Here is a 26897-nt window from a genome sequence, read left to right on the forward strand (position 1 = left end):
TTGGAATCAGGAACCGACAAGGAATAAGATGAAAGTGTTTTTAAATTGAGTTGGGAAATTTAATTTTGATAATAATTTTTATATATTTAATTTTCAGAGCTTGTTTTTAATCCGAATATAACATATTTAAATGTTTTTGGAATCAGCAAATGATGGAGAATAAGATGAACGTAAATTTTAATCGTTTTATAAAAAACATATTGTTTTTAAAATTTTCAGATTTTTAATGACCAAACTCATTAATTAGTTTTTAAGCCACCAAGCTGAAATGCAATACCGAAGTCCGGGCTTCGTCGAAGATTACTTGATCAAAATTTCAACCAATTTGGTTGAAAAATGAAGGCGTGACAGTGCCGCCTCAACTTTCACGAAAAGCCGGATATGACGTCATCAAAGACATTTATCAAAAAAATGAAAAAAACATTCGAGGATTTCATACCCAGGAACTCTCATGTTAAATTTCATAAAGATCGGTCCAGTAGTTTAGTCTGAATCGCTCTACACACACACACAGACACACACACACACACACACACACGCACATACACCACGACCCTCGTCTCGCTTCCCCCCTCTACGTTAAAACATTTAGTCAAAACTTGACTAAATCTAAAAAGGAAGAAAAATCCCAAAGATCTCCCTTGACTGTGGGGTATCGCGACTCTGTTGCTGCTAGCTTTCCACTGGGAGGAAGTGATCTGAATTTCCACGCGACGGGACAATCTAGTAATGATATGGAGAAAGAAAACAAAATCAACGGAGTCGCGCTACCCCAAAACTCAAGGGATTTTGTTTTTGTGCCTTGACTATTGGGATGACAAGAAGATATCGGGAACATTAACGTGATTTGTAAAAAAAAATGATTACAAATCACGGGGCGCGCAGACCCTTGATTTTAACTCCCAGGCTCAAAACTGTAAGGTTCAGCAGCTAAAGTTGCTTCTATGAATACCCCTTCTGACGTCATCGAAAATTTTACCCAGAATTCACCACTTCCGTACTCTCGCGGACGTTCGAGATACAATGGCCGCCAGATCGGAACGCAAAAACGCTTCGCTTCAGCCACGAAATTCGTCGGATTATGGCCTAAACGATTCCGAAATAAACTAAACCCTGTGAGGGAAGGTGAGAAAACAATTTCCTACGGCATGCATATGTCTGGTTAACCTAAGTCACGCCAAAACGCAAATAAACGCGTTTTTGACACCAAAAATAGCCTGTTGGGGTCCTTTAACACAGGTCTTGGATCTTTCATCAAAACTTTGACCCACATTATTTAAAAACGTTTATCATAAAATCTTGTAAAATACAATCTAATGCATAAAACATGTTGGTTTTCAGCCTTCAGACCCACAACGTGTTCACGGTCAATGTTCGTTACAGTTTGGCAGGAAATGCAAACTGACAAACCGCATAGAGTTTCGTTTGGCTTGCAACAAAAAAGGTATGTGATGGCATCTGTGAGAAAGTTGTGTAAATCTTTTGATTGTTTATATCATAATCTGCGACAGAAAGACAAACTATTATGTGACCCCTGCACTGCCCCTTGTAACAAATGGATTTGTACATAGTTCAGTCTAAAAATTGTTTAACAAATGTGTACAGATTGGCTTGCCATACTTTTGGTTCACATGAGTGGACTGCGTGTCTGTAATATCACCTGTTAAAATGAGGTGACCTGTTTTTGCAAAGTATATTTTCATTGGCTATTATTGACCAATGAGAGAGGAGATTGCTAACAGGAGGTAGCCATGTTGGATTGTAAAAGGTAGAATATTACTGACAACTGGAGAAGACAGACGTCTATATTATTGTCTCCACTTCTGGTCGGAATATTGCTCACCAAACATTGAGGTCGAATGTTGCGACTCGTGTTGTGGAAGAATCATGTGTGATTCTATGCTGTGATTACACAGCACCCCGGTGTTAGTGAAGGATGCACTCGGCTGTGGGAAAGAGGGAAGAGACTGGCATCCCCTCCTTGGCGCCACGGATCGGTAGATTGTGGGCGCAAGGTTGTATGCAGCGCAGGAATTCTGGAATCCGGTGGAACCCCACCCCATATCACCACGAGCTGTATTTTGTCGTTGGCGTGATATGGTTCCAGTGAATGTACCCGCTGATATGTGAGTAGTCACTGAATTGTGAATTACCACTGGAGACTACGTACCATGTGAAATGGGCGTAAAGTGATAGGGCCTACTGTGTTAACAGGAAACATAATCGACAGAAGGATTGTGTAAGACGAGGACTTCGTCAATCGAGAGACAGTTAGTCTCCTACGTGTTATTCAAGCTATTATTCTTCCAAGTGAATGCAAGAGATTTGTTGACTGCATGAGAGATAACATATTTGTATTTATGTGTTGATGTTTTGAATATAAGTTCGAGGGCAAAGGGCAGTAACGTGTTTAAGACTTTGTATGAGTGCCGTGTGCGTATGAGAAGGAGTTGATTTGGTAAACAAAGTAGAACATGCATTTTCTGATATGTAGTAACAAATACACACAGACACTTACACGAAAAACCCTCCGTAACACCCCTTAAAGCATGATTTCCAATCAACTGTAACCGGAGCCCTAGAGAGGGTCCGTATCCTCATTATTTGTTCTCAGGGGGAGGCTGAAGATTGCCGAGGAGAGCAACTCTTTATCTCACCTTTACTCTAGCCCTATGTAATGTAGTTGCACAATCAGTTTAGTCTATGCCTCGCGTTGTGTTCAATACATGTGCCTACAATACTAGCCGACCTCGGTATTCAGAGGAAACCCTGTGTGTTTCTTAGTAATCTAGACTGTGTGTTACATAAATATTGTGATGTGTGTTTTGAATGTTAGAATTTGCCACGTACAGTTTTAACAACACATGTTTACAGGACAACCGTCAAGGAGAAGCAGAGGTCACAATACATGGCACAAAGCAAGCTCGCACACTTACGTTCTTTCACCGACACACGTATGTTCACGATCACCTCTCGTACGTACAGTGATGTTCACCATAACTCATAGGAAACAGTTACAAGGTTGTATTTACACCTATAATACATGAAAAGCAAGTAACAAACCCATCAAACAAAGCACCAAACAATCCTTAACTTTACCTAGCGTTCACCCCCAACTCCGATTAATAACTAGCACCTACGGCTCCTTTCTTATGTATGCTTATCTCATTCCTGCTCTGTTTCACACACAAGACAGACACGGCAACAACACGTATACTCAACACTGAAAGACGGAAAGAACATGCAAACATTCAGCATTTAAATGCAACGCTGAGAGACAACGATCAAGCGGCAGAACACACAGCATTTAAATTCAACGCTGAGAGACAAAACGAACAACGAAACAGAGACAGATGAAAGTGACAGAGAGTACACACTTATGCAGCGTGTAAGAGAGAGAGAAAGGGACGAGGGAAAGAGAGCAAGCACTTAGTCAGCGCCGACTGACGAGACTCGCTGTGCTAATTTCTATTTGTGTCCCCAGAATACGAATCTATAATTTGGGACATGAGGTGGTTGTACGCTAAGTAACGAGACTCTTTTCTTCATTTGGTGTTTAACGTCGTTTTCAACCATTCAAGGTTATATCGCGACGGGGAAAGGGGGGAGATGGGATAGAGCCACTTGTTAATTGTTTCTTGTTCACAAAAGCACTAATCAACAAGTCGCGTAAGGCGAAAATACAACATTTAGTCAAGTAGCTGTCGAACTCACAGAATGAAACTGAACGCAATGCAACGCAGCAAGACCGTATACTCGTAGCATCGTCAGTCCACCGCGCACGGCAAAGGCAGTGAAATTGACAGGAAGAGCGGGGTAGTACTTGCGCTGAGAAGGATAGCACGCTTTTCTGTACCTCTCTTTGTTTTAACTTTCTGAGCGTGTTTTTAATCCAAACATATCATATCTATATGTTTTTGGAATCAGGAACCGACAAGGAATAAGATGAAAGTGTTTTTAAATTGATTTGGAAAATTTAATTTTGATAATAATTTTTATATATTTAATTTTCAGAGCTTGTTTTTAATCCGAATATAACATATTTATATGCTTTTGGAATCAGCAAATGATGGAGAATAAGAGGAACGTAAATTTGGATCCTTTTAGAAAATTTTGTTTTTTACAATTTTCAGATTTTTAATGACCAAAGTCATTAATTAATTTTTAAGCTACCAAGCTGAAATGCAATACCGAAGTCCGGGCTTTGTCGAAGACTACTTGACCAAAATTTCAACCAATTTGGTTGAAAAATGAGAGCGTGACAGTGCCGCCTCAACTTTCACGAAAAGCCGGATATGACGTCATCAAAGACATTTATCCAAAAAAAAGGAAAAAAACGTTCGGGGATATCATACCCAGGAACTCTCATGTCAAATTTCATAAAGATCTGTCCAGTAGTTTGGTCTGAATCGCTCTACACGCACGCAGGCACGCACACACACACATACACCACGACCCTCGTTTCGATTCCCCCTCGATGTTAAAACATTTAGTCAAAACTTGACTAAATATAAAAATTTGCTCATGAGGCTTGCAACGTAGTACAATATATGACCTTACTGGGAGAATGCAAGTTTCCAGTACAAAGGACTTAACATTTCTTACATACTGCTTGACTAAAATCTTTACAAACATTGACTATATCGCGGAGCCGGCCTCTTTTATACCCTCTCAAAGACTCAGTATCCTCTCTGTGATCGCTGTGGGCTGGCTGTAAGGGAGGGGATGGGGGTATCTACAGGAAAGGTGGGGGTGGCTAGGAGGAAGGTGGGGTCATTGAGTACCTGCAACTCTGAGCTAGTAGGGCTCTCCCGCTACACATCAAATGACTTCGTTTTTAGCATAGTATCAACGTAGAACATCTTGTAACTTGTAACTAAACACACTTGTAAAACTAATTGGCTCACGTAAGTGTAGCCTATGCGATGATAAACTTTGTCTGTCTGTGCGTGCGTGCGTGCGTGCGTGCGTGCGTGCGTGCGTGCGTGCGTGCGTGCGTGCGTGTGTGTGTGATAGAAACTTTAACATTTCCGAGTCTATGGATAAAGCTCGCATAAGAAGATTACGTCTCGGTCAAAAGTGTTTGACGTGTGTGATAGAAACTATTTGAAGACGTCACATTATGACGTAAGAGGGTTGGACGTCACGCAAAGGAATTACTGAAAGTCTCGGTCATTGTTATTGTGAGCGGGCCGAGACTAATTGGCAGATCCAGGGTCTCCCTTTCTTGCACAGTTTCACCTATGCTTACTGTGTGTGTGTGTATGTGTGACAGAGTGATTGAGTTTGTGTTACTGTTTGTCGATTTCTTACGTGAGCCTTGAAGGCTTCGCCTCTTGTTATCAAGGCACTCACCAGCTGCTTATTTCATATTGAATAACATACAGCCAGTAACATTCACATCTAATTCCTGTTCCTTATAATTCAAGCTGGTGTATTCAATAAGTATTTCATGCTTTTATTGGCTCACGTAAGTGTAGCCTATGCGATGATAAACTTTGTCTGTCTGTGCGTGCGTGTGTGTGTGTGTGTGTGTGTGATAGAAACTTTAACATTTCCGAGTCTATGGATTACGTCAGTCTCGGTCAAAAGTGTTCGACGTGTGTGATAGAAACTATTTGAAGACGTCACATTATGACGTAAGAGGGTTAGACGTCACGCAAAGGAATTACTGAAAGTCTCGGTCATTGTTATTGTGAGCGGGCCGAGACTACTTGGCAGATCCAGGGTCTCGCTTTCTTGCACAGTTTCACCTATGCTTACTGTGTGTGTGTGTGTGTGTGTGTGTGTGTGTGTGTGTGTGTGTGTGTGTGTGTGTGTGTGTGTGTGTGTGTATGTGTGACGGAGTGATTGAGTTTGTGTTACTGTTTGTCGATTTCTTACGTGAGCCTTGAAGGCTTCGCCTCTTGTTTTGTTTTAAACCTATGAACTTCGCTTAAAAATTATTGCAACATATTTCGCACCCAAATTAAAGGATTAAATCCTGTTTCATTTTATTCAAACTGTCTATGCCTTTCAACTCACTATCTGACTATCTGGAGCACCTTTCGGATTAAAGATTTCTTTGACAGGGATAACGTGTCGCCGCTCAAATAAAGGTACCGTCAAAATGGACCGGACATATACGTAAGGGACCAATTACAAATGGACAAAAATTCACAATAGGCAAAACTGGTCCCTTCCGTTTCTGTCCGGTCAATTTTGAGAGTATTTGAGCGGCGGCGGTCTCGTGATCCTTGTAAAAGACATCTTTAATCCAAAAGGTAATCCAGATAATCAACCTGTTTCAACATTGAGTATAGGCACAGCAGGATTTCTAATTTTTGGCAGTGCTTCAACCTTGCTGTTAGCAGTAATGAAGAATGACTCACATGCTTCACCTGGTACGAGTAGATTCTCATTGTGACAATACTCCAACAAGGAAGAAGATTGCTTGCAGTAGTTGCCGTGTGTGTGCTTTTTATACATGCTTATGTCACTCCATCCGCCCGATGATTGCTTTGCTCCCTTAACTCGACAGGAACTTGTTCAAGGCGGTGTTACGAACAGGTTTCTCTCCGGTCCCTGACAACCAACAATGGTGTCTCGCCTTCTGTGTGGTCTTCTTGCCGGCCTGTGTCTTCTCGAGTTTTCAGGTCAGTGTTCATCAGTACTATTGACAGTATTTTCAAACCTTAAAACCCCGCTCACTGTAACGTAGATTGTTATTCGTTCGGTCGTAATTTCAAACAGGTGTGCTATTAACATAAGTAATAAAAAAAACTTCCGAAATGGAAATTAAATTAAGCAGAAGTGCAATGCTTTTGGCTGAGCCGTCAACCAGTCAAGACACTGCATCCCTCTCACACACACACACACGCGCGCAACCACGGACATACACACTAAATCACATTAACACACATACACTAACACATTCATACGCGCACGCATACACACATTCATACGCGCAAGCACACATATCACACACACACACGCGCGCACGCACGTATTCACACACACACACACACACACACCGGCACGGTTGGCCTTGTGGTAAGGCGTCCGCCCCGTGATCTCCCGGGAGGTCGTGGGTTCGAACCCCGGCCGGGTCATACCTAAGACTTTAAAATTGGCAATCTAGTGGCTGCTCCGCCTGGCGTCTGGCATTATGGGGTTAGTGCTAGGACTGGTTGGTCCGGTGTCAGAATAATGCGACTTCTAGTCAGTCGGCTAAGGACCGTTTTGGTTACTTTTTGGCGTCACGTTAGCAAACACATTTTTCTGATATATTTTAACACCACAACACTAAAACTAAAGTCGTGGGGCAGTATTCCAAACCATCGGTGAGAAAAACGTTGGTTTGTGTGTTTTCCTTCTTTGGCGTTACTATTCTCGTTTAGAGGGTTGGGTTCATAAAACGGACATAAAATTTAAACCGCTTGACAGAAATTCTATAACTGCAAATCATTCGAAAGGGAAGGCATTCATGTACATGTTTGTGCCACTTAAAATGACGTCATTATCTGTTTGTGCCTGTAGTTTTGACGTAATTCAGTAGGCTAAAATAAATCATAAAGAGGCAAGTAATCGGCTTTGGTTTTCAGTGTAAAACATTTGAACAGTTCCAAGGAATGAAACATACACATGTTAAATTTAAAAGAATAAGTAAGGCAGATTAAAAAGAGCATCTTAATATCATTTGCAGGTTTAAACCTTTTGATTGTGAGTAGTTTCAACGCCGTATATTCGGCTATACTGATAGCGCGCTGACGCCAGGTGTAAACAAAGCGTTGTCGCCAACTTCACGGAAAGTGTCCCCCATTCAAAACAAAATGTGTCTCTTTGAAAGGTGATGAAAAAAAGAACACAACTTGGTTTGATAACCAAATGATTGCGATCTTGCATTCTAGCATCATTTAATTTGGAACAACGACACATCTGATAAACAAATAGCCAGTTTGTTACCAACATGAGAAACTAGGGTTTAGAATCGAAGCGGTAAACCCGGACGCTGTTTGTACACGTAAATCCGGAGAAGCTATCGAAGTAGGTGACATGTCGTTTCACTCCGAGTGTGCCAGCACCGGCCCTCTACCCGCCAACCCCCCCCCCCTAGGCAGGGAAAGTATGGCAATCCGAATGGTGCAAAAGTCCCTTTTAGCTCTTGATGTCTAAATAACACATTATTTAGCTAAATAACGCGTTATTTAGCTAAACAATGCTTTATTTAGCTATATCATGCATTATTTAGCTAAATAATGCATTGTTTAAATTAAACAATGCATTATTTACAGATACAGAAAAAAGAGAGCCCAGAGCACTAAATAATGCATTGTTTAGCATAAATAAGAGATTGTGTTTGTAAATAACTCATTATTTATAAATAATTACGCGTTTTCTCTAAACAATATATTATATGTAAATAAAGTGTTATTTAAATAAATAAAATATTATTTAGATAAATAAAATATTATTTATCTAAATAAAATATTATTTAGATAAATAAAATATTATATGTAAATAAAATATTATTTATCTAAATAAAATATTATTTATCTAAATAAAATATTATTTAGATAAATAATTTATTATTTAGATAAATAATTTATTATTTAGATAAATAATTTATTATTTACTGTTTTTGCCTTGAAATAGTATTATTACACTAAATAATGCTTTATATAGCTATATAATAGGTTTCCGCTATATAATTCATGATTTGGTAAATAATACATTATATACCGTAAATAAAATATTATATACCGTAAACAATTCATTGTTTAGCGCATCGCGAAGCCGTTTTTTCTCTTGTTGTTTTTTTCCACGTGTTTCCGTGGATCCACGAGAGCTCTGTTGATTCTCAAACTGACCAATCAGACAACTAGCATCTGTACACTAATTAAAGTCCCATTGTTGAGTGTGACGAAAACTCGTGGTGACGATTTTAAAACATGTTGGGTCACGCATGGTCCAATCTTACATGGTCCAATCTTACATGGTCCAACCTTACATGGTCCAACCTTACATGGTCCAATCTTACATGGTCCCATCTTACATGGTCCAACCTTACATGGTTCAACCTTACATGGTCCAATCTTACATGGTCCAATCTTGCATGGTCCAATCTTACATGGTCCAACCTTGCATGGTCCAACCTTGCATGGTCCAATCTTACATGGTCCAATCTTACATGGTCCAACCTTACATGGTCCAACCTTACATGGTCCAACCTTACATGGTCCAATCTTACATGGTCCAATCTTGCATGGTCCAATCTTACATGGTCCAATCTTACATGGTCCAACCTTACATGGTCCAACCTTACATGGTCCAACCTTACATGGTCCAATCTTACATGGTCCAACCTTACATGGTCCAATCTTACATGGTCCAATCTTACATGGTCCAACCTTACATGGTCCAACCTTACATGGTCCAACCTTACATGGTCCAACCTTACATGGTCCAACCTTACATGGTCCAATCTTGCATGGTCCAATCTTGCATGGTCCAACTTTACATGGTCCAATCTTACATGGTCCAACCTTACATGGTCCAACCTTACATGGTCCAATCTTACATGGTCCAATCTTACATGGTCCAACCTTACATGGTTCAACCTTACATGGTCCAATCTTACATGGTCCAATCTTGCATGGTCCAATCTTACATGGTCCAACCTTGCATGGTCCAACCTTGCATGGTCCAATCTTACATGGTCCAACCTTACATGGTCCAACCTTACATGGTCCAACCTTATATGGTCCAACCTTACATGGTCCAACCTTACATGGTCCAATCTTACATGGTCCAATCTTGCATGGTCCAATCTTGCATGGTCCAACCTTGCATGGTCCAATCTTACATGGTCCAATCTTACATGGTCCAACCTTACATGGTCCAACCTTACATGGTCCAATCTTACATGGTCCAATCTTGCATGGTCCAATCTTACATGGTCCAACCTTGCATGGTCCAACCTTGCATGGTCCAATCTTACATGGTCCAATATTACATGGTCCAACCTTAAATGGTCCAACCTTACATGGTCCAACCTTACATGGTCCAATCTTACATGGTCCAACCTTACATGGTCCAACCTTGCATGGTCCAATCTTACATGGTCCAATCTTACATGGTCCAACCTTACATGGTCCAACCTTACATGGTCCAACCTTACATGGTCCAATCTTACATGGTCCAACCTTACATGGTCCAACCTTACATGGTCCAATCTTACATGGTCCAATCTTGCATGGTCCAATCTTACATGGTCCAACCTTGCATGGTCCAACCTTACATGGTCCAACCTTACATGGTCCAATCTTACATGGTCCAACCTTGCATGGTCCAACCTTACATGGTCCAACCTTACATGGTCCAATCTTACATGGTCCAACCTTACATGGTCCAACCTTACATGGTCCAATCTTACATGGTCCAATCTTACATGGTCCAACCTTACATGGTTCAACCTTACATGGTCCAATCTTACATGGTCCAATCTTGCATGGTCCAATCTTACATGGTCCAACCTTGCATGGTCCAACCCTGCATGGTCCAATCTTACATGGTCCAACCTTACATGGTCCAACCTTGCATGGTCCAATCTTACATGGTCCAACCTTACATGGTCCAATCGTGCATGGTCCAACCTTACATGGTCCAATCTTACATGGTCCAACCTTACATGGTCCAATCTTACATGGTCCATATATATTATTGGACCATGTAAGATTGGACCATGCAAGGTTGGACCATGTAAGGTTGGACCATGTAAGATTGGACCATGTAAGGTTGGACCATGTAAGGTTGGACCATGTAAGATTGGACCATGCAAGATTGGACCATGCAAGATTGGACCATGTAAGATTGGACCATGTAAGGTTGGACCATGTAAGGTTGGACCATGTAAGATTGGACCATGTAAGGTTGGACCATGTAAGGTTGGACCATGTAAGATTGGACCATGCAAGGTTGGACCATGCAAGGTTGGACCATGTAAGATTGGACCATGCAAGATTGGACCATGTAAGATTGGACCATGTAAGGTTGAACCATGTAAGGTTGGACCATGTAAGATTGGACCATGTAAGATTGGACCATGTAAGGTTGGACCATGTAAGGTTGGACCATGTAAGATTGGACCATGTAAGGTTGGACCATGTAAGGTTGGACCATGCAAGGTTGGACCATGTAAGGTTGGACCATGCAAGATTGGACCATGCAAGATTGGACCATGTAAGATTGGACCATGTAAGGTTGGACCATGTAAGGTTGGACCATGTAAGGTTGGACCATGTAAGATTGGACCATGTAAGATTGGACCATGCAAGGTTGGACCATGTAAGGTTGGACCATGTAAGATTGGACCATGTAAGATTGGACCATGTAAGATTGGACCATGCAAGGTTGGACCATGCAAGGTTGGACCATGTAAGATTGGACCATGTAAGATTGGACCATGTAAGATTGGACCATGTAAGGTTGGACCATGTAAGGTTGGACCATGTAAGATTGGACCATGTAAGGTTGGACCATGTAAGGTTGGACCATGTAAGGTTGGACCATGTAAGATTGGACCATGCAAGGTTGGACCATGTAAGGTTGGACCATGTAAGGTTGGACCATGTAAGGTTGGACCATGTAAGATTGGACCATGTAAGATTGGACCATGCAAGGTTGGACCATGCAAGGTTGGACCATGTAAGATTGGACCATGCAAGATTGGACCATGTAAGGTTGGACCATGTAAGGTTGGACCATGTAAGGTTGGACCATGTAAGATTGGACCATGCAAGGTTGGACCATGCAAGATTGGTCCATGCAAGATTGGACCATGTAAGATTGGACCATGTAAGGTTGGACCATGTAAGGTTGGACCATGTAAGATTGGACCATGTAAGGTTGGACCATGTAAGGTTGGACCATGTAAGATTGGACCATGCAAGGTTGGACCATGCAAGGTTGGACCATGTAAGATTGGACCATGCAAGATTGGACCATGTAAGATTGGACCATGTAAGGTTGAACCATGTAAGGTTGGACCATGTAAGATTGGACCATGTAAGATTGGACCATGTAAGGTTGGACCATGTAAGGTTGGACCATGTAAGATTGGACCATGTAAGGTTGGACCATGCAAGATTGGACCATGCAAGATTGGACCATGTAAGATTGGACCATGTAAGGTTGGACCATGTAAGGTTGGACCATGTAAGATTGGACCATGTAAGGTTGGACCATGTAAGGTTGGACCATGTAAGATTGGACCATGCAAGGTTGGACCATGCAAGGTTGGACCATGTAAGATTGGACCATGCAAGATTGGACCATGTAAGATTGGACCATGTAAGGTTGGACCATGTAAGATTGGACCATGTAAGGTTGGACCATGTAAGGTTGGACCATGTAAGGTTGGACCATGTAAGATTGGACCATGTAAGATTGGACCATGCAAGGTTGGACCATGTAAGGTTGGACCATGTAAGATTGGACCATGTAAGGTTGGACCATGTAAGGTTGGACCATGTAAGGTTGGACCATGTAAGATTGGACCATGTAAGATTGGACCATGCAAGGTTGGACCATGCAAGGTTGGACCATGCAAGGTTGGACCATGTAAGATTGGACCATGTAAGATTGGACCATGTAAGGTTGGACCATGTAAGATTGGACCATGTAAGGTTGGACCATGTAAGGTTGGACCATGTAAGGTTGGACCATGTAAGATTGGACCATGCAAGGTTGGACCATGTAAGGTTGGACCATGTAAGGTTGGACCATGTAAGGTTGGACCATGTAAGATTGGACCATGTAAGATTGGACCATGCAAGGTTGGACCATGCAAGGTTGGACCATGTAAGATTGGACCATGCAAGATTGGACCATGTAAGATTGGACCATGCAAGGTTGGACCATGCAAGATTGGTCCATGCAAGATTGGACCATGTAAGATTGGACCATGTAAGGTTGGACCATGTAAGGTTGGACCATGTAAGATTGGACCATGTAAGGTTGGACCATGTAAGGTTGGACCATGTAAGATTGGACCATGCAAGGTTGGACCATGCAAGGTTGGACCATGTAAGATTGGACCATGCAAGATTGGACCATGTAAGATTGGACCATGTAAGGTTGAACCATGTAAGGTTGGACCATGTAAGATTGGACCATGTAAGATTGGACCATGTAAGGTTGGACCATGTAAGGTTGGACCATGTAAGATTGGACCATGTAAGGTTGGACCATGCAAGATTGGACCATGCAAGATTGGACCATGTAAGATTGGACCATGTAAGGTTGGACCATGTAAGGTTGGACCATGTAAGATTGGACCATGTAAGGTTGGACCATGTAAGGTTGGACCATGTAAGGTTGGACCATGCAAGGTTGGACCATGCAAGGTTGGACTATGTAAGATTGGACCATGCAAGATTGGACCATGTAAGATTGGACCATGTAAGGTTGGACCATGTAAGGTTGGACCATGTAAGATTGGACTATGTAAGGTTGGACCATGTAAGATTGGACCATGCAAGGTTGGACCATGCAAGGTTGGACCATGTAAGATTGGACCATGCAAGATTGGACCATGTAAGATTGGACCATGTAAGGTTGAACCATGTAAGGTTGGACCATGTAAGATTGGACCATGTAAGATTGGACCATGTAAGGTTGGACCATGTAAGGTTGGACCATGTAAGATTGGACCATGTAAGGTTGGACCATGCAAGATTGGACCATGCAAGATTGGACCATGTAAGATTGGACCATGTAAGGTTGGACCATGTAAGGTTGGACCATGTAAGATTGGACCATGTAAGGTTGGACCATGTAAGGTTGGACCATGTAAGATTGGACCATGTAAGATTGGACCATGCAAGATTGGACCATGTAAGATTGGACCATGTAAGGTTGAACCATGTAAGGTTGGACCATGTAAGATTGGACCATGTAAGATTGGACCATGTAAGGTTGGACCATGTAAGGTTGGACCATGTAAGATTGGACCATGTAAGGTTGGACCATGTAAGGTTGGACCATGTAAGGTTGGACCATGTAAGATTGGACCATGTAAGATTGGACCATGCGTGACCCAACATGTTTTAAAATCGTCACCACGAGTTTTCGTCACACTCAACAATGGGACTTTAATTAGTGTACAGATGCTAGTTGTCTGATTGGTCAGTTTGAGAATCAACAGAGCTCTCGTGGATCCACGGAAACACGTGGAAAAAAACAACAAGAGAAAAAACGGCTTCGCGATGCGCTAAACAATGAATTGTTTACGGTATATAATATTTTATTTACGGTATATAATGTATTATTTACCAAATCATGAATTATATAGCGGAAACCTATTATATAGCTATATAAAGCATTATTTAGTGTAATAATACTATTTCAAGGCAAAAACAGTAAATAATAAATTATTTATCTAAATAATAAATTATTTATCTAAATAATAAATTATTTATCTAAATAATAAATTATTTATCTAAATAATATTTTATTTAGATAAATAATATTTTATTTAGATAAATAATATTTTATTTACATATAATATTTTATTTATCTAAATAATATTTTATTTAGATAAATAATATTTTATTTATCTAAATAATATTTTATTTATTTAAATAACACTTTATTTACATATAGCCTAATATATTGTTTAGAGAAAACGCGTAATTATTTATAAATAATGAGTTATTTACAAACACAATCTCTTATTTATGCTAAACAATGCATTATTTAGTGCTCTGGGCTCTCTTTTTTCTGTATCTGTAAATAATGCATTGTTTAATGTAAACAATGCATTATTTAGCTAAATAATGCATGATATAGCTAAATAAAGCATTGTTTAGCTAAATAACGCGTTATTTAGCTAAATAATGTGTTATTTAGACATCAAGAGCTAAAAGGGACTTTTGCACCATTCGGATTGCCATAGGAAAGTGGTTCGACCTTGCATGAATGCAGGGCAAGTTCGAGTTTGCTAGCTAATCTGGAACTTTTTCAATTGGATTTTTTCTCTATTATACTGGAATAAGTGGGTGCTTTTCTAGATCTAAGCATCGACCGAATTAGATAATGATGTTCCTTGCATTGCATTCTCCTAAATCTGTTATTCTAACCAGTTTGTTTAAGAATATAATTGTTCGTTTTTTGTTGATAAGCTTACAAGATTTTTTCTTTTTTAAGTAAGTGGTTTCACACGTACAACATGAGACCCACATGCACTAGACAATGGAAGTTGAGGTCCTCGTTCAATACCACAAATGCCAGTATTATACTTCAGACTCCTTTTGGAGGAATGTGTGGGGTTTGGGTGTTGAACTTGAAGTGGCAGATTGTTTGCACAGGTATGAATGTTCGTACGTTCGTACGTGCACGCATGTATGCAGGCATTTGTTTGTCAAGCAGGAACATGCAACATTTTGTTGACCGTATGTGAGTGCGTGTGTAATAAAACCAACGACAAACAATACAAAAAGCTCCAGCTCTGCTTCTTCACCAGTCACAGACGCATTGCGTTGTTCAGCTTTCCAGAAATATATTAACTCAGTCAGAACCGGCTTCATGAATATTTTATTTCAGGAAAAAGTCAATCGAATCTACACAAAAAAAGGTTATTGCGTTGTTCTGTCTTTGAGACTGTATCACGTAATATTGAGCTACTAGAAGAAACATGTCTGTGGCATAGTTTGACCCAACAGATAGAGAAGTCAACAGAGGTATTCTGCCGTCAGCAGCTTTATTGCTGTTTTGAATTTGATCTTGCATAATTTTATTACATAATTTTGCAACACACAAAGAAATCGTAATTGAATATTTTACGCAAAATTGAATAATTCGCAAACATGTTTGTATGAACAAATATTATTTTAAGAAAATATGAGTGTGAGGATGGACGTATTTTGAGTGAAGTAGCAGAAATTCTTTTTAAGTTCTTTAGCTACATGCACACGTTCTGTTAATTACGTTCTTAGCAGGGAGATCCAGATTAATAATACTGCTGTGACAGGTTGTGGTTTCCATACACACTTTGAATACAGGAAAACAAAAACAACAAGAAGAGCAAACGCTCGATCGAGTCACTTTCGCAGTTCTGAATATTATATGAGGCATCAGATGGACAGGAAGAAATTGCTATTCACAACACAATGCATACCTGAAGCATACCTGTGACCTTGAAAAAGGTCAAAGGTCACCAAAGCAGACGTCAAAGTGTAGAGGTCACTGGGAGTCACGTTCACATAAAATTTGAGCCCGGTCACTTTTATAGTTTCCGAGAAAAGCCCAACGTTAAGTTGTGTGTTGCCGAACAGAAAAGGCTAGTTATCTCCCTTGTTTTTTCTGATAACGTTCGTAAAAGGCTACAGATGTAAATACTTTGATGTAAAGAATAATCCTACAAAGTTTCAATCACATCCGATGAACTTTGTCAAAGATATAAAATGTCTAATTTTTCCTTTGACGCTGACCTGTGACCTTGAAAAAGGTCAAAGGTCAACGAAACCATCGTTAAAGTGTAGAGGTCATTGGAGGTCACGACTAAACAAAATATGAGCCCGATCGCTTTGATAGTTTCCGAGAAAAGTCCAACGTTAAGGTGGTGTCTACGGACGGCCGGCCGGCCGTCCGGCCGGCCGGACAGACTAACACTGACCGATTACATAGAGTCACTTTTTCTCAAGTGACTCAAAAACACAGTTAAAAAAAAATGTGCACATATGATTAAAATATTAAAGTGCAGAGAATAAAAGCAAGATATGTACGAAAACAAATCTCGTGGTTCTCTTGTCAAACCCACTGTAGTAAGCACAGAATAGGAGAGAAGATTTTGGAGAAGGTGGCTTAACCTACTGAAGTAAATGATCAAGAGGATTCTAAGCATCCAGTGCTAAAGCTCTCAAATCACAAGACATACACACTTGTTGTGGCTATCCGAACTGTTGATTTAAAAAAACCATACCTACAAATTGTAAACATCTATTACAAAATTATATATGGATCTGTCTTTGTAAAATATACTGTACAGAAAATTTTAAATAATCTGCACAAATCTCGTGGTTCTCTTGTCAAGTAGTAGGCACAGAAAAAACCAAAAAAAAACCTGTGTTTTGTCTTGTAAATTATACTTTACTAAATCCCATACGACTCACATGCTTGACCTTCTGCTTTACACATTTTTCCTACCAAAATACATGTGACCTTGACCCAAGGTCAAGGTCATCCAAGGTCATGCAACACAGCTGTTAATTCAAGACATAGGAAGTACAATGGTGCTTATTGGCTCTTTCTACCATGAGATATGGTCACTTTCAGTGGTTCACTACCTTATTTTGGTCACATTTCATAAGGGTCAAAGTGACCTTGACCTTGATCATATGGGACCAAATGTGTCTCATGATGAAAGCATAACATGTGCCCCACATAATTTTTAAGTTTGAAACAGTTATCTTCCATAGTTCAGGGTCAAGATCACTTCAAAATATGTATACAATCCAACTTTGAAGAGCTCCTGTGACCTTGACCTTGAAGCAAGGTAAACCAAACTGGTATCAAAAGATGGGGCTTACTTTGCCCTATATATCATATATAGGTGAGGTATTCAATCTCAAAAACTTCAGAGAAAATGGGGAAAATGTGAAAAATAGCTGTTTTTTAGACAACATTTATGGCCCCTGCGACCTTGACCTTGAAGCAAGGTCAAGATGCTATGTATGTTTTTTGGGGCCTTGTCATCATACACCATCTTGCCAAATTTGGTACTGATAGACTGAATAGTGTCCAAGAAATATTCAACGTTAAAGTTTTCCGGACGGACGGACGGACGACTCGGGTGAGTACATAGACTCACTTTTGCTTCGCATGTGAGTCAAAAAATCAAACTATAAATGATAAATCAAAATAAAACAGATTTTGGGGCTGTGCACAAGCTGATAGGATTAAACACGAAAGTCGTACCCAAGAATCGTCAAATACTTTTGCTAACAGCTATACTTAAACATAAGAAAATATGATCTGCATCTCTTGTTATGAAGATGATGGCACTGGTCCACCGAAGTGCATGCCATATATGCTTTACTGTGCGCTCTCCCTCTCAATGGTCTTTCTCTGGCTGACTCGATTCTGAGGAGATAAAAGAAAACACATTCAGTACAAGCTGTAAAAAATAACAACAAAATTAGTATTACTTAAAGTAGCTGCTGGTTTCTGAGTATTTGATTGAAGGCCCAATCCGACTTGTAAGAAGTTTTCCCGACTGTCGCAGATTTGGTCAGGTAATTAGATGGAGTAAAATCATGCCTCAATTTGGTAACATACAAACTGCAATATTCTAAGGCTGTGAGTGAGAGAATACATCGGCGCCACTTTTTAAAAACTTTCTTTTTGTGTGTGCGCATGTTTTAGTGCCAAAAATGAATAGGCCGAGTGCTCTCTCTGCAAAACTTGTGTGAAGCTTCAGAGCTCTATCAATGGTTTGAAAGAAAAAACATACTTTTCGATTTTTGACGTTCTTGTTCCCTTCCCTGTGAAATTTACTGTCCGTAAGTTACCGGATTTTGTTTATGTCCGTGAAAATCTCAACTTTTCATTGCTGAGTGCCTAGTGATAGCTATCCCCCTCAACGACCTAGCACTGCTGAATCCTGATTCTTCCCATTGTTTGATTCTGTAAGGAAATTGTGTAGTTGGTAGTTATGTGAGCTTCGTCTTGGGGGGTGGGGGGGGGATGGGGTTATTAAACCATCAGATCACAAAGTAAGACTTCATTGTAATGTGCAGATATTTGTTCAGGTGCCCACCATTTTCTATGTGAAAACATGTTGCTAACTAACATGAACCCAACCATAAAACGTGATGTAGGTGAGTAGCCCATCTAGAAAAAAGAACCTGTTCTAATTCGGAATTAGAACAGGTTCGTTTTTCTAGATGGGCTACTCACCTACATCACGTTTCATGGTTGGGTTCATGTTAGTTAGCAACATGTTTTCAAATTCTCATCAGGCAATCACGGCTGACACTAAACACAGAACAGGTGGGAAAGACATAATTCAATTTACTCACCTTCCTTGCATTGTGAGACTGGCCATATGAATCTGCTGAAGTAGTTCCTGCACATATTTAATCAAATATTCATCTTGATAACGTGTTAATATCGCTTGTTCTAGCAAATCAGACTTGACAGTTTTCTGAAGGCTTGCACAATTTAAGAGCTTGCCTGTCCCCAATCATTACAATAAGAAACAACATCTAGTATGCAAGTATTTTCAGGGTATGAAGGTTTTAATATAATGTCGGTTCTTCTGGGGGCATGGAGAAACACCTTACACAAAGTAGAACATACACAACAAATTTCAAACAATTGAGGTCACACCATAGTTTTACTCACAAACAAACAACAGCAATACAATAAACGGTCTGCAAACGCCTACATGTTGTCTACACTAGGTATAAAGAAACAAAGAAGCACATGAAGACGGGCTTTGTCAAGTAGACCATTATAGCGAATGAGCAACAGCTGATGATCCAGACCACCAAATTGACATGATTTCCCCTTATTCAGTTTGTGATTGTAGTCATATTGACGATGCATGACTTCAATTTTTCTAAGTAAGTCTCTTGGTGCGTTTACGGATACATTCATTGTCACAATTACGACATGCTAATGTCTAACCTGGGTAAACTTCAATTCATGACTTTTTTTTAACTGGCATAGACATTATGAGCATACCAGAATTATTTTCCTGTTAGACTGTCTTCTTCTTTTTCTTCTTCTGCGTTCGATATTCATGGCTGTCATATCGTCAGGTCAATGGCTGCCATGAAGTCTGCATAAACCAATTAAATAAATAATTAAGGAAAAAAAACACCCTTACATCATAATAAATCAGAACCATCAAAACCACCCCCCACCCATCCAATAAAACCTGCATACAAAAACACTTCAAAATAAAAAAATGAAAACATTTAATTCCACTTCAAAAATATAAAAGTTGTTATGCTTTATTTTCATTATCTCTTTACACACACAAAAATTGCTGTGCAAATCTTTTTACAAAAATCAATGCCCGAGACACCAGTAACCTGTTTATGTTGTTGACCTTGTAGCTTTTCAGTTTAAGAGGCTGTTCAAAAAACCGTTTCCCTGGAATCTGCACTATGATAACCATGAATAATACCGTAGGGAAAATATTACATCACCAAGACCTAAAAAATAACACCAACCGATACTCACCCTTATTTCACCCACTATGCCAACCCAAAGACTGGAAAATAATAATCAAATACAGAATGAACAAAAATGCTTGATTTCATTTCTTCAATGATATTAAGTTGAAAATCTTCATTCTTCATAATAATGTTATTGACATAATGTGTAATTGCCATCAATATTCCTATGAGCTTTCTCATCTCAGTTGAATCAGTGCCAGTATCACAGTTCCATCGTTTCAGGTAATAGAAGTCGGGCAAGTGCTCCTTTACCTGCTTTGCAAACTTGTTTGTCTCCAAGACAAAACGATCGATGACAACGTTGTCGACAAACAATGTGAAATATCCCAGTGGGGTCCTGTCAGTGGGAAGTGGAACTGTCATGCCAGAGACACCAGTGTATGTTGGTATGTCCTCTTCACTGATGAGCCCAAAAGGATTAGGAGGCTCCAGCCAGCCATTGTTATCAGTGCTGCCACGCCCCCTTGCACCTACACGATTCCGAGATGTGCGTCTAGCAGTACCACCCCTGCCACGTGTAGTTTGCCGACTCGTACTAGCAACAACAGGCTGAGGCACTGGCACTGTTTCTTTCTCACTTTCACTGACTGCTATTATCGCTTTCTTGAGGCGAAAACGACACGTCGGAATCATGATTTACAGGATCCTCAAGATCCAACATCCGGAGAATCTCCTCCCGTGACAAGGCTCGCCTTCGATTCATTTTTGTTGTTCGAAAAAACCACGCAAATCTTCACTAATTTGAACATGGCGGAAGAGCAAGTCACGTGTATCAAGGGAAACAACTCAATTTATTTGCAAGCTTCAAAAACCGGGAAGCAATCACGAGTCGTGTACCTTGTATGACTGTTACTGAAAAATTCACCTCCCGTTCATACACCAATTAAACCTCCAACTGAGCTGTTAAAAATATTCCGGCCATAAGGAGCGTCGATTCACGCACCTACGCCTTCCCACATAAGCGCCCTAAACAATTGAGCTATTGTGCGCTCGTCGAAACCAAGCCTCTCTTGGAGTATATTGAGAGCGCCGCGGGACGATGTTTCAAACCCAGACATATGCAATGACAGTACCACAGTCATTTTAAGTTGAAAACGTCTTTGACAACAGCTGAAACAAATTAAAAAACATGTTATCTGACTAGTGTACACGCCCATGCTTTGTAAAAGCTTCCATGCTTCGTGTATAAAGGTTCAACTTGAGTTTAGGTCTCACTTAGCACTTGTCTTCGACGTCAAGTGTTAGGTTGAAACATAGATATACACATCTATGGTTGAAACGCGCGTCCTCATGCCAAATCTTTAGCACCCGCTTTACAGGGAATTTTTTTTCCTGACCGGGTGCCAAAAGCGTGAAAAGCGTGTAAAGCTAATATCTTCCGTTTGTCTACCGTTAGGAACGTAATTTATTGCACAAACCCTTGGCCCCACAATTCCAAGTTACTCGCCATATTTGAGCTCAAGTGACCCCAGAGTAGTCAGAGTACCAGAGATACAGTCCCCAGGCTTCACCGGACAATCAACTAGACATTCAAACAACCACAAGAGCAAAACCTAAGTATGTAAGTATATAAATAGCCGGCGGCTACAATGAGACGACGCACACGAAAACTGTGTTTCTTGAAATGAGATTTTGAGGCCATGAACTATCCTAGAGCAGACAACAGATCTATTCTATCTGTCTTAGTTTGAACATTCTAAGTGTGTCAATGCTCTCGGGTTTAGAAACCAGTTATTTGGGAATTTAAAAGGTAATTAAGGAATACACACACACACACACACACACACACACACACACACACACACACACACACACACACACACACACATACATACATACACACACACACACACACACACACACAAACTATTCTCATGAATACAGAGCTGTATGCACACTTACTTGTTAACTTTGTATGTACGAGTATTAAAAATTTGACCCCGTAGAGTCCAAAATGTTTAACATGTAAAACACGAAAGAATATATGTGGCTTTGTGCCAACGGTTTTTAGCACGTTACTCAAAAGTGTGTTGTGCGACTTGGTTATACCCTTCTTTCGCAAACGCTGTCACAAATGGTCAGTCTATGCAACCATATTTGAATTACCAACAATGCCTTTGACTGTATTATTATTAAGCAGGTAGTACGTTCATAATGTCCTCATTGTTTGCTTGTGTTTCTTTGTAAATAATAAGTAAGTGTAAAAAAAAAATAAAAAATAAAAAAATGCCGCAGTGGTGCACACAGAAGCTGCACTTTTCTTTTTCAGAAGGAGCACGGATCTGGAACTGTCAGGGCGACAGGAAGTATGTAGAGGGATATGAAGACCCGTCCCTGTACTGCACCATTAACAGCACATCCACTGTGAGATGGACAGTGGTCAAGGAGACTGGAGCCACACTGCACCTGGCAACATGCTATGGGCCAGGCAACTGTACGTCTCCCTACAGCAGCTCTGTCCTATATAGCAGGCACTATATATATGGCCCATATAGCTCATATGTACATTTCGTCAATATTGCTTCCCAGTTCTCCGGGGAGGTGACCTGCCAGGAGACACTGACAGACGGGACTGTTCTGACCGACACTTGTCCGCTGAACGTTGCACGTGAGTATTGCATCTAATGCACATGTTAATCGCGAGTATCATATTTTGTTGAGCCAAACTTCTAGACAGACGCACCTGGTATGGCCTCCACATACTGCAAATGGCCCCAACCGCCGAAATGTCAAATCGTTCGCAATCCCAAAAGGACCCCCACCCTTCCGATACCGCCACCCCTCTTAAGTGTGCTTCGGGGTAAAAAGGTAGTTTATTATCTCTTTAACACCTTTTCGGACCCCCGCTGCCTCCCCCCCCCATCTTCTCCAATGTGTGTTACACAGTGCAGTTGTGTGTGTGTGTGTGTGTGTGTGTGTGTGTGTGTGTGTGTGTGTATTGGACGAACCAAATCGGAAAAAGGCACTTAGTTAAGGAATTTAAGGCACATGCGGTACTCCCGGGCAAATTTGGTTTCATTTGACAGACAAATGCATATAGTCTTGAAACAGCTTTTCTTGATACCCAAAAGTGGCAGCAGGTTTACGCAATTTTAGGGCAAAGTAGCCCAGTTTTTTTGAAAAATGCACTTCAGAAAAAACACTTTGTTGCAAAAAACGGCAATATCGGCTTAACCGCAGGCAGCAGAGTAAATATTTCATAGTGAACTATCAAGTAATTGGAAGGTGTTAAAGAGCAAGTGAAAAGATTGTTTGCGTGCAACACATAGGAGCACCAGGAGGCCTTGCATTTCAGAAATTGTGTTACGTCACGTCATTTTCACTTTTCCGGATAATGTCAAATCTCATCAAAGACGTTTTGTTAGACACAATCTAATCAAATACATATGAGAGGAAAGTGCACTCATTGGGCTTTTAGTTGCAAGTACCTCTGATGAGATAGCTTATAAACGCTAAGTGTGAGAGTTCAGTTCCGAAGTACACCCCCTAATTTTGTAAGACTAACCTAGATAATATATTCTGCTCCCCACGACTCTCTTTTTTCTCACTCAAAAAATTAAGAAAGAAAACTGCTTATGGAGAAAAGACAAATTATTCCTGAAATCGCTTTTGTCCACAAGTGTAACTTTACAATGAATGGGTTAATTTTTTCCATAATCTGTGTGCACTTTCAATCAAATCTTCCAAAACCGGGGATCGACACAACAGTACGTACGAGTTGTGACATTCCGCCGTAGTCATACTTCACTGTTTTAAACAATCCAGACTTTATCCTTTTTGATTATCTGAATTTCCGAGTATACAAAAACACCCTCTTTTCACATTGATCATCGGTGACCTGAAGAAAGCAGTTACAGCCAGATTCAGGACAATCCATAGACAGGATTGCGTTAGTGTCATTGACAATTTTGGAAGGGTAATTTGGAACAAATTTTTTAGTAAAAGTCGGACCATTTGACCTACATACAGGAATGGTCGTAAACAAACTGAAGTTCATGCACAGCAACTATGAAGATATTCGCTCAACTCAAATGACTGGAAATTTGCCCAATTTGTTGTAAAGTCACTCTTGCGCAGTGGTGTGCACAATTCCTCAATGACATGAATGCTTTCCTCCACGCCTGTATTTGCTGTATTAGAGTCAGTCATTGTCTAAGGTTGATTATTGTATACCAGGTCCTTCAAATAACCCAAAAGGTAACATTGTAGAGGGCGTATATCGGGTAAGTTTGTCTACTGATCAATTTCAAAGATCGTACTGTTGAGTCGATCTCCGAATTCGGAATATTTTTTTGAAAGGGCATAAAGTCACACAATTTGAACAACAAATTATCCGCTTTTTTGACTGGTCACCCATAAGCTGTAGTTAATGTACACCACATGTGAAGTAATTTGGTCTACAGATGTAGAAGTTATCAGAATGTTTAGGTGTTGCATTTTTTGGGGGGTCACCCTATAGAAATAATGTTATACGTAAGCAAACCGATACAGCCTTTGCTAAAACATAATAAGAATATTTAATGTCGAAATCGGACACGCTGTTCAGGTCGTCCCTTGGTAACTGTTTACCATTGTAAATCAATACAATAATGGCATGGCACGTTTTTTGTGTGGCAGTCAATTCTCCATTAAATTGTGTCAGCAGTGCATTAGGCAGTGTTTGTATAATTCATTACAACATTTCAGGAGTTTCTTTCAGATATGTAAAGGCATTTGAATTCCGTGAAAACGACAGCAACAGGCGTTTAATTACCTGCTTCAACTCTCCCTACACCCCAAGCATAGTGAGGTGGAGCCTGACTACATACACGGGGCAAACACTGGACCTGGGCACCTGTACAAATGCCACGACCTGCATCTCGCCACATGTTTCAGGCTTCACCTTGCGAAGTATGGATAATCTCGGGAGTGACCTCTACATCCAGGGGATCGACGGAAGCAAGGGCGGAGAATTGTTCTGTTACCACACTTACAATGGTCTGACGGAGACAGACAGCGTTACTTTGAATGTGTACAGTAAGTATTTCACTGCCTCCCAGTCCTCCGTCGTGCTTCGCTTGACCTGTGTCCAAGTGACCTGTTGAGGGTACAGACCAGGGGATGGTCAGTGTCACATTACAATGAGAAATGGTCGCTTGTTCTGACTGAAACGACTCATCAGATGTTAAAGTTATGGAATTTTCCGAATGACGATCTATCATGGTTTGCCCCTCATGGTGGTAGTTTTCAATTGCAAAACTGCTTGTCGGCAAAATAAAACAGATCTGGTCATCTTAAACGTTAGTGTTTTGCACTCACATAAGTGCTTCTGGTGTAAGCTGTAGCTCTCTCATTTGCCAGCTAGCCTAGACCCGTGAAGAATGTTTGTACCAACACGTGTTCGAACGAACTAAGGGGGTTTGACGTCCCCACAGGTGTTATGACCCCTTCCTTCTCATGTACGTGTCTGGATCTTCTGTTGTCAGGTCCAGCTACAGTCAGCAATTGTCACGGTGAGATGAGCCCTGCAAACTGGTCCACCATCTTGTCGTGTGACGTCAGCAACGTCTTCTCCAGCTCGGGAGGTTATAACTTCACAGTGTATGAATATGTTCAAGTAAGTATGGAGCTAAACACCGCATGCCCATATCAGTCAAAGCAATCCAACACCCCAAACATATTAAATCGTCAGTACAGCATCAACTTTAACTGAATGTAAATTTACACTTCTCACATCCGTGTTTACGGAGCCCCTCAGGCTTTCAGTCATGTATTATGCATCTATCCCTTTGAAAGATACAAAGTTTCGTTGACTTTCTCATAATGAGCCGAAAAGTGTATTTTTTTTTACAATTTCGGGACAGCGTAAGACGAAACAAGTCGCGTAAGGCGAAAATACAATATTTAGTCAAGTAGCTTCCATTTTTCAGCAAGACCGTATACTCGTAGCATCGTCAGTCCACCGCTCATGGCAAAGGCAGTGAAATTGACAAGAAGAGCGGGGTAGTAGTTGCGCTAAGAAGGATAGCACGCTTTTCTGTACCTCTCTTTGTTTTAACTTTCTGAGCGTGATTTTAATCCAAACATATCATATCTATATGTTTTTGGAATCAGGAACCGACAAGGAATAAGATGAAAGTGTTTTTAAGTTGATTGGGACAATTTAATTTTGATAATAATTTTTATATATTTAATTTTCAGAGCTTGTTTTTAATCCGAATATAACATATTTATATGTTTTTGGAATCAGCAAATGATGGAGAATACGATAATTGTAAATTTGGATCGTTTTATACATTTTTATTTTTTTTTTACAATTTTCAGATTTTTAATGACCAAAGTCATCAATTAATTTTTAAGCCACCAAGCTGAAATGCAATACCGAAGTCCGGGCTTCGTCGAAGATTACTTGACCAAAATTGCAACCAATTTGGTTGAAAAATGAGGGCGTGACAGTGCCGCCTCAACTTTCACGAAAAGCCGGATATGACGTCATCAAAGACATTTATCAAAAAAATGAAAAAAACGTTCGGGGATTTCATACCCAGGAACTCTCATGTCAAATTTCATAAAGATCGGTCCAGTAGTTTCGCTCTACACACACACACAGACACACACACACACACACGCACACATGCACACACGCACACACACACACGCACATACACCACGACCCTCGTTTCGATTCCCCCT

The 26897-nt window shown here is 40.4% G+C and overlaps 2 long non-coding RNA genes across 3 annotated transcripts; one reads left to right on the plus strand and one right to left on the minus strand.

The window, feature by feature from the left end:
• The first annotated feature begins 6519 nt into the window (after positions 1–6519).
• On the plus strand, positions 6520–25839 carry LOC138979167 (uncharacterized). Its single transcript, XR_011459911.1, has 4 exons — positions 6520–6635; positions 22495–22833; positions 24912–25241; positions 25691–25839. It is a non-coding gene; the product is annotated as an uncharacterized lncRNA (long non-coding RNA).
• Positions 17882–20315, minus strand: LOC138977963 (uncharacterized). 2 transcript variants are annotated; one of them, XR_011459540.1, is made up of 4 exons: positions 20230–20315; positions 19726–19822; positions 19059–19105; positions 17882–18120 (listed from the first exon to the last, which is right to left on the minus strand). It is a non-coding gene; the product is annotated as an uncharacterized lncRNA (long non-coding RNA). The 2 variants fall into 2 exon arrangements; XR_011459539.1 differs by having other exon boundaries at positions 19726–20305.
• Positions 25840–26897: the final 1058 nt, after the last annotated feature.

Source organism: Littorina saxatilis, linkage group LG10, assembly GCF_037325665.1.
Source record: "Littorina saxatilis isolate snail1 linkage group LG10, US_GU_Lsax_2.0, whole genome shotgun sequence".
Taxonomy (NCBI): Eukaryota; Metazoa; Mollusca; class Gastropoda; order Littorinimorpha; family Littorinidae; genus Littorina; species Littorina saxatilis.